Genomic DNA, 8,696 nt, shown 5'->3' on the forward strand with positions numbered 1-8,696 from the left:
AATTAAAAGTAATAATGTACTATATTTAAAGCTCGCAGTCATATCACCTTTGTTCCATTGCCCTTTTCACATGCTCAAAGTCAAAGTAAGGTTAGCAAAGAGATCAAGGTAACATCTGTCAGAAAGACATAAATTGGAGTGAAGCTTAAGTGTTAGTGAGTTACACTGATAGAAGCTCTGTGAATTAGAGGTCTTCTAAAGTCAGCAATCAGGCTGGGCACAGTGGATCATGCCTGTAATTCCAGCACATTGGGAGGCCGAGGTGGGTGGATCACTTGAGGTCAGGAGTTTGAGACCAGCCTGGCCAACATGGTGAAATCCCGTCTTTATTAAAAATACAAAAACTAGCTGGGCAAGGTGGCGGGTGCCTGTAATCCCAGCTACTTGGGAGGCTGAGGCAGAAGAATTGTTTGAACCCAGAGGGGGAGGTTGCAGTGAGCCAAGATCATGCCATTGCACTCCAGCCTGGGTGACAGAGTGAGACTCGGTCTCAAAGGAAAAAAAAAAAAAAGAAAGTCAGCAATCAAAAGTGTCTACCTGGATTTGACCACCCTTAAATGGGTCAAGGCTAGGGAGCAAAAAGCCCCTCCAAACCTAAGTGAATAAAGAAGTCAAGATATTAATATTCCCAGGGAGAAACAGAGAATTACTGGCATGTTCTTTGTACTGCTGGCAATAATAACCTGAATGTTTACAGTAAATATTTGTTGAATTAACAATATGTTAGAACACTAAATCTCTTTAGGTGTCCCTATAACAATATTTACTTGGCTTATAAAATCATTTCAGTATTTCTTTCCAGGTATAACTTGAGAAAATTTTTCTAGCTTCCACCCAAGAAGAGGTCTAAAATACATTAAAGAACAAACACCTTGAGAGTTTTGAACCAATGTGATATGATAGTTCATCACAACCAAAGTAAATTAAAATTATATTATTTTAGGAAGAAGCAAAATACAAAGGAGAGTTATGCAGTTTAACTCATGAAGGCATGTGGATTATAGTAATTGAAGTTGGTATTAGGGGCATGTTTAGTGAAAATTGCAAATATTTCTACAGAGTAGGAAAGATTTCCCATGACTGGATTTCCTCCAAAGTTAGATCTATTCATTCCTTAATCCAACAAGCAATTAGTGAGAATCTTCCATGTGCCAAGCATAGAACTGAAAGTATCTGGAGTATTAAAAAAACCCACTACACTACCATTCTAGTACCTATTCTTCCAGGACAATGGGTCCCAAACTCAGCATGCACAAGAACTACCTAGGTAGCTTTTTAAAAATGCATACTTCTGGCCGGGTGTGTGGCTAATGCCTGTAATTCCAGCACTTTGGGAGGCCAAGATGAGCTCAGAGATCACCTGAGGTCAGGAATTTGAGACCAGCTTGGCCAAAACGGTGAAACCCTGTCTCTACTGACAATACAAAAATCAGCCAGGTGTGGTGACTCACATCTGTAATCCCAGCTACTCGAGAGGCTGAGGCAGGAGGATCGCTTGAACCTGGGAGGTAGAGGTTACAGTGAGCCAACATTGTGCCATGGCACTCCAGCCTGGGCAACAGAGCAAGACTCCATCTCAAAAAAAAAAAAAAAAGCATACTTCTTGGGCTTACCGTATAAATGCTGAGGGCGAGTCTAATAATCTGCATTCTCATAAAGTACTTTAGATTATTCAAATGCAGATGGATGTGAACCACACTGTAAAGCACATTATTCTACAGCTAGAACTTATAAACTAGTCTGAAAGATTTAAAATATGTGTATGTACGTCTGTGTGTGTGCGCGCGCGTGTGTGTTTATGACATCTAGATAACATAAACATGTTCAAGGTAATGCAAAATAATGGGTTTCTTTGCTTGGAAATTAGGGGATGTATGAAGTGGTAGGAAGAGAGGAGTTTTATCAAGAAAGACTTTGTTGAACAGTTAAGTTTGAGCTCCAAGATGAACAGGAGCCTGGAGACTTGCCAAGAGATCACCAGGAGACAGCTACACCTGGGAAGAAGAGTTAGTTAAGGTTGAGGAAAAGGGAAACCAGTTAACATATTGCCTTGAATCCTGAAGAGTTTAGCTCTGATTCAACAGGAGCTTAAGAAAGCGACTGGCATAATGACAGTGTGAACTGAGATTTCTTATCCTAGAGCCTCCAATTGGGGTGTTCTGGAGTGAGAAGAGATTCAAAGTGTCGGGGACATTAGAACCAGAGCAACTCCATCTTGAATAGGGGCTGGGTAAAATAAGGCTGGGACCCACTTAGCTGCATTCCCAGGAGGGTAGGCATTCTTAGTCCCAGGATGAGATTAAGATACAGGTCACAAAGACCTTGCTGATAAAACAGCATGCAGTAAAGAAGTCGACCAAATCCCACCAAAACCAAGATGGTGATGCAAGTGACCTCTGGTGGTTCTCACTGCTCATTATATGCTAATTATAATGTATTAGTATGCTAAAAGACACACCCACCAGTGCCATGACAGTTTACAAATGCCATAGCAATATCAGGAAGTTATCCTATATGGTCTAAAAAGGGGAAGAACCCTCAGTTCTGGGAATTGCCCACCCCTTTTCCAGAAAATTCATGAACAATTCACCTCTTGTTTAGTATATAATGAAGAAGCAACAATAAGTATAAGCGGCTGAGCAGCCCATGCCACTGCTCAGCCTATGGAATAGACATTCTTTTGTTTCTTTACTTTCTTAATAAACTTGCTTTCACTTTATGGATTTGCCTTGAATTCTCTCTTGCATGAGACCTAAGAACCCTCTCCCGGGGGCTGCTTTGGGAACCCTTTCTGGTAACGAAAGCAGGAAGCTGTATCTATAATCCAGACCAAGGCAAGATGGTCTAGAACATGTGAAAACAAGGAAGAAAAGCTGAGAGGCTTACAAAAGAGAGTCAAGCAGAATTCCAAGGTGTGAGCTTTGGTAAATGGGAGGAGAATGATACCATTTGCCGTATTGGGGAAAGTCATGAGGGGGCTGTTGATGCCAGGACCATAAGTGGCAATAGGTCAAGTACACAGGGTGACAGACCAGGATGAAGGGTGCCAAGGCAGAGGTAGGAAATAAAAATATCCTGGTTTGAGGAGCAGATGGATCTGGGATTTCCTAGGAAGTCGTGATCATAGGAAACTAGAGCTAGACAAGTAAACAGTCCCAATGAGAAAACAGAAGAATTCCACAAGCTGGGGCAAAGCAGTGATTGAGACTGAGCAGAAGGCCACAGGAATCAAGGACAGTCAAGAATTACAGATAAAAAATATGACTAGAAAGAAAGAGATCCTGATTCTGGTGGTAATTCTGTCTTATCCAAAAGTTCCCTGCATATTTCCTATTGAGATAGAAGAAGTCCCAGGGTCTGGCATGCAAGCAGAAGCAGGGAGTGGTGTAGGGAGAAAGTGGAGGACTGAAATGGAACCAGGGAGCGTGCCTACACTTGGAGAGGAAGAGGCCTGGGAATGTAAAATATGCTTCTCTGGCCTGAGTGTGGTAATGTCCTAACTCCTTTGGTGTGGTAATGTCCATTTCACTGACTTAGCAACTGATGGTCAGCCAAAGACAGGGGTAATGATGAAAGGTAAGACACAACCACTTCTTTCCAATATACCAGCCAGTCATTCCAGAGGCACCAGAAACACTGGGCTCTCAGTGGACATTCTTCGTGAAGGCAGATTTCAACATTATGCTTCAGTTTCCTCATCTGCAAGATAGCAGTAAGAATAATACCTAACTGATACGGCGGTAGTAAGTATTAAATATATCATATATAAACCACTTCATTTCCTGACTTGCCCACAGTTAGCACTCAAGGTAAATTATTTGTTATTATTATCATTATTAACCTTGGTCTGGTGTTTTCTTTAGGACCTAAGCAATCATAGGCCACTACTTGGGGTCTTTCTGATACTTTGTGAAAATTCTAGGGCTGGACATGTGGCTCTCGCCTGTAATCCTAGCACTTTGAAAGGCTGAGGTGGGAGGATTGCTTGAGCCTAGGAGTTTCAGACCAGCCTGAGCAACATAATGAGACCTCATCTCTACAAAAGAAGTTTTTTTAAAGTTAGCCGGGCATGGTGGCTTGTGCCTATTGTCCTAGATACTGGGAAAGACAAGATGGGAAGATCGCTTGAGCCTGTCATGTTGAGGCTGCAGTGAGCCAAGATTGTGCACTGCACTCCAGCCTGCGAAACAGAGCGGCACCCTATCTCAAAAAGCAAAGCAAAACAAAACAAAACAAAACTCTGTTAGCTGTCAATGTAATTTGGGATGTCTTTCCAATAAACAGTGCTGAGTAGCTGAGACCACAGTTGTGTGCCACCACACCCAGCTAATTTTATTTTTTAATTTTATTTTTATAGAGACTGGGTCTTGCCCTCTTGCCCAGTCTGGTCTTGAACTTATGGGCTCAAGGCCTCCTCCTGCCTCACCCTCTCAAAGTGCTGGGAACTACAAGCATGAACCACTGTGCCCAGCCCTGGCTAATTAAAAAATTCCATCCTTGACGGGGCGCGGTGGCTCACGCCTGTAATCCCAACACCTTGGGAGGCTGAGGTGGGCGGATCATGAGGTCAGGAGATCAAGACCATCCTGGCTAACATGGTGAAACCCCATCTCCACTGAAGATACAAAAAATTAGCCGGGCATGGTGGCGGGTGCCTGTAGTCCCAGCTACTCGGGAGGCTGAGGCAAGAGAATGGCTTGAACCCGAGGGGGGAGCTTGCAGTGAGCTGAGATCGTGCCACTGCACTCCAGCCTGGGCAACAGAGTGAGACTCTGTTGTCAAAAAAAAAGAAAAAAAGAAAAATTTGATCCTTCTGCCTCAGCCTCCCAAAGTGCTGGGATTACAGGTGTAAGCCACCACATCTAGCCTGAACTCCTACTTTTAATCATTATCAGTGCAATAGAGATTTAAGAAAAAATTTATATATATACACATATAATTATATTTTTTTTTCTTTTTGCTTTGGGGGCTTGCTTCTTTCTCATGGATTTCAATTCAATATTTTCAATGGTTTCTTTTAGAGTCTTAACAGGCCGGGCACGGTAGCTCACACCTGTAATCCCAGCATTTTGGGAGGCCGAGATGGGTGGACCACCTGAGGTCAGGAGTTCGAGACCAGCCTGACCAACATGGTGAAACCCCATCTCTACTAAAAATACAAAAATTAGCCAGGCGTGGTGGTGCACATCTATAATCCCAGATCCTAAGGAGGCTGAGGCAGGATGATCGCTTGATCCCGGGAGGCAGAGGTTGCAGTGAGCCGAGATTATGCCACTGTACTCCAGCCTGGGCAACAGAGTGAGACTCTGTCTCAAAAAAAAAGAGTCTTAACAAAGACCTCCTAAGCTAAACTCAACAGAACAAAGCAGAGAGGCAATGAGAATTGGAGCTAAGACAGGCCTGTCTGGCCCCTGTTGTCAGCACTTTTCTAGTACTGTATAGATAGATGCATGAGGTTAGTGGAGTTCACTCTCTTGAGAGAGGATGAGCTCTGCAGATGTTTGTGACTAGTGATTTTAGTGCAGGCAAAGGACTTGATCCTTTGAGAGAGATCTTTTAGTTCTACTACTTAGTTGCCCAGCCCTCTCCCACTTCCTTCCATCAGTGAACTTTTCTTTGATCTTAATTGTGTGCAGAAAATGATTGCAACTAGAATGACAGAATGCAGTAAACATTTGTTAGTAAAATTAATCTGATAAAATCAAAATTGTCTAAGTAACACTCAGTAGCTCTGGACAATTTAATTTCTTCTATGCAGAAATGTAATCTTTGCCATCTATTGTCTATTTTTGGATATATATATGAATTGAGGGGTCAGGAAAAAACCTGCATAACCAAAATTCCACCTCAATATTTGGATACCTGACAAAGCTGCCCCCCTAACCAGTAATTATGTAACTGTGCAACTTACATAATTGAATCAATTATGCCTTATTCTCCTCCAAAACCTAAAAGCATAGCAAATGCAAATGTGAGAACTGATGACATTTTTAAGAGCTTTTAAAAAATTGCATAAACATATTTTAACATGAACAATTTCTTTGGCTGAAATAACAGCAGATACAATCTTTAGAGCAGTGTATATGCTATAATTATTCAATAGCTTTAAAATAACTTGGATTGCTCTATAAGTAGAGGCATTATTTTTTAATTGCAGACGAGTCACTTCCCAATGCCAAGCAATTAATCAGTGTTTCCTAAACCTGTCTGAAATGGGAACCACCTGGAATTTTTGTTAAACAAATTCCAGGGCTCACCCTAGACCTACTGAATTGGAATTTCTAGGGAAGGCATGTGGCAATCTGTATGTTCAACAAGTATCTAGGTGGATCTTATCAGGCAGATTGGGAAACACCGTTTGGATTTCTTTGACAGTGGCATTAGCTTCGTGGTTACTATTACACTGAGTGACCAGAATGAAGTTTCGTCATTGGAAGAACCAGGACATTAGGAAGCACTCTTGACTATGAACCAGTGCATGTTCTATTTTATGTAAGTATATCTTCCTGTTATTTGAAACAATTATTTCGTGTTTACATATACTCCCTTTATCCATTCAGGTACTGCAGAAAATTTTACTCTTTCAGGCTGGGCGTGGTGGCACACACTGGTAATCCCAGCACCTTGGGAGGCCGAGGTGGGCGGATCACCTGAGGTTGGGAGTATGAGACCAGCCTGGCCAACATAGTGAAACTGTCCGTCTCTACTAAAAATACAAAAATTAGCTGGGTGTAGTGGCACATACCTGTAATCCCAGCTACTTGGGAGGTTGAGGCATGAGGATTGCTTGAACCCAGGAGGTGAAGGTTGCAGTGAGCCGAGATCACACAACTACATTCCAGCCTGGGCGACAGAGTGACTCTATCTCAAAAAAAAAAAAAAAAATTCCTTCAATAATAGGTTCAAGATTAAATCCATTACCACCTTGAAAAGAGAACATAAGGAGAAAAAAATCTCTTATTGAACACCTAGCATGCACGAGGCATGATCCTGATGGTTGGTTTACATAAATTATTTTCCTTAATCTTAACAATTAACTCAGGCCGGGCGAGGTGGCTCATGCCTGTAATCCCAGCACTTTGGGAGGCTGAGGTGAGTGGATCACCTGAGGTCAGGAGTTCAAGCCCAGCCTGGCCAACATGGTGAAACGTGGTCTATGCTAAAAATACAAAAATTAACCAGGTATGGTGGTGGGCGCCTGTAATTGCAGCTAGTCAGGAGGCTAGCAGGAGAATAGCTTAAACCTGGGAAGCAAAGGTTGCAGTGAGCACAGATCATGCCACTGTACTCCTGCCTGGGCGACAGAGCAAGACTCTGTCTCAAAAAAAAAACACACACACACACACAAAAACTCATGGCATAAGTATTTATTTCCATTTTATACATGTAGAAACTGAGACTTGAAGAAGTTAATAAATTTTCCCTAGATCACTCAGTAAGCAAGAGAGACAGGGCTTTAATCCACTAAGCACATGATCTTACGAGGATACTAGCCTTAAGAGTATAAATTGTAAGTTGAGGAATTCAAATTCACTGAACAGAATAATTATGGGATCATGTGTTTGAGAAATTTTCTTCTCCGGAAGCCAAAAAAAAAATGGGAAGAAGAAGAAGGTGGCCAGCTGCAGTGGCTCATGCCTGTAGACCGAGGCTGCAGTGAGCTATGATGCTGCCACTGCACTCCAGCCTGGGTGACAGAACAAGACCCTGTGTCGGGGGCGGGGAAGAGGCAATTTCTCATATATTAGAGTTAAACGAGACGGAAGAAATGATGGGAGATTTCAGAAAGTTTGATTAACTCACATAGGACGGGAAGCCTCTTTTCTTCTTGTGAAAAGAAAGAAATTTATAGTTGTCCCCTAAAAATCAACTATCCCAAAGAACAAATAAGAAAAGTAGATAAAATTGAGTGAGATATGTAATACGTGTAATATGTATCTGTGGAATTGCATTTTACTACAACTTATTCTCTTTCTTGTTCCCCTCGAGTAGTTTTTCTCGTTGAAGTGGATGCAGCCAGAAACAAAAAGGCCCCAGTTGGGCTTTCTTGTTTTGAAAAATCTTTCTTCCAAAATGTTTGTTTTCTTAGACTTGGAAGGTGTTGAAAGGTGCCAGATGGATAGCTCTGGAGATTGTGAGTACTGTGTTTATCTGCAGAGGATGTTATGTGTGGATGGGATATCCTGGGCTTCCCGTGCAGCCCATCTTAGGAACTCTTGCCCTCCTGGACAAAAGTTAATATTCAGTTGGGAATTTGGGAAGACACCCTCAAATCAAAGCAGACACTGGCTGGGCTCAGTGGCTCACGGCCGTAATCCCAACACTTTGGGAGGCCGAGGCTGGTGGATCACTTGAGCCCAGGAGTTCGAGACCAGCCTCGGCAACATGGAGAAACCTCATCTCTACAGAAATACAAAAATTAGCTGCACAGTGGTGGTTTGAACCTGTATTTCTAGCTACTCTGGAGGCTGAGGCAGGAGGATTGCTTAAGTCTAGGAGCCAGAGGTTGCAGTGAGTCAAGATCATGCCACTGCACTTCAGCCTGGGCGATAGAGCAAAACCCTTTCTTAAAACAAAACAAAACAAAGCAAAACAAACAAACAAACAAAAAAAGCAGCCAGGTGCGGTGGCTCATGTCTGTAATCCCAGCACTTTGAAAAGCCCAGGCAGTCAGATCAAACAAGGTCAGGAGTTCG

The sequence above is a fragment of the Theropithecus gelada genome, chromosome 12 (assembly GCF_003255815.1).
Source record: "Theropithecus gelada isolate Dixy chromosome 12, Tgel_1.0, whole genome shotgun sequence".
Lineage (NCBI taxonomy): Eukaryota > Metazoa > Chordata > Mammalia > Primates > Cercopithecidae > Theropithecus > Theropithecus gelada.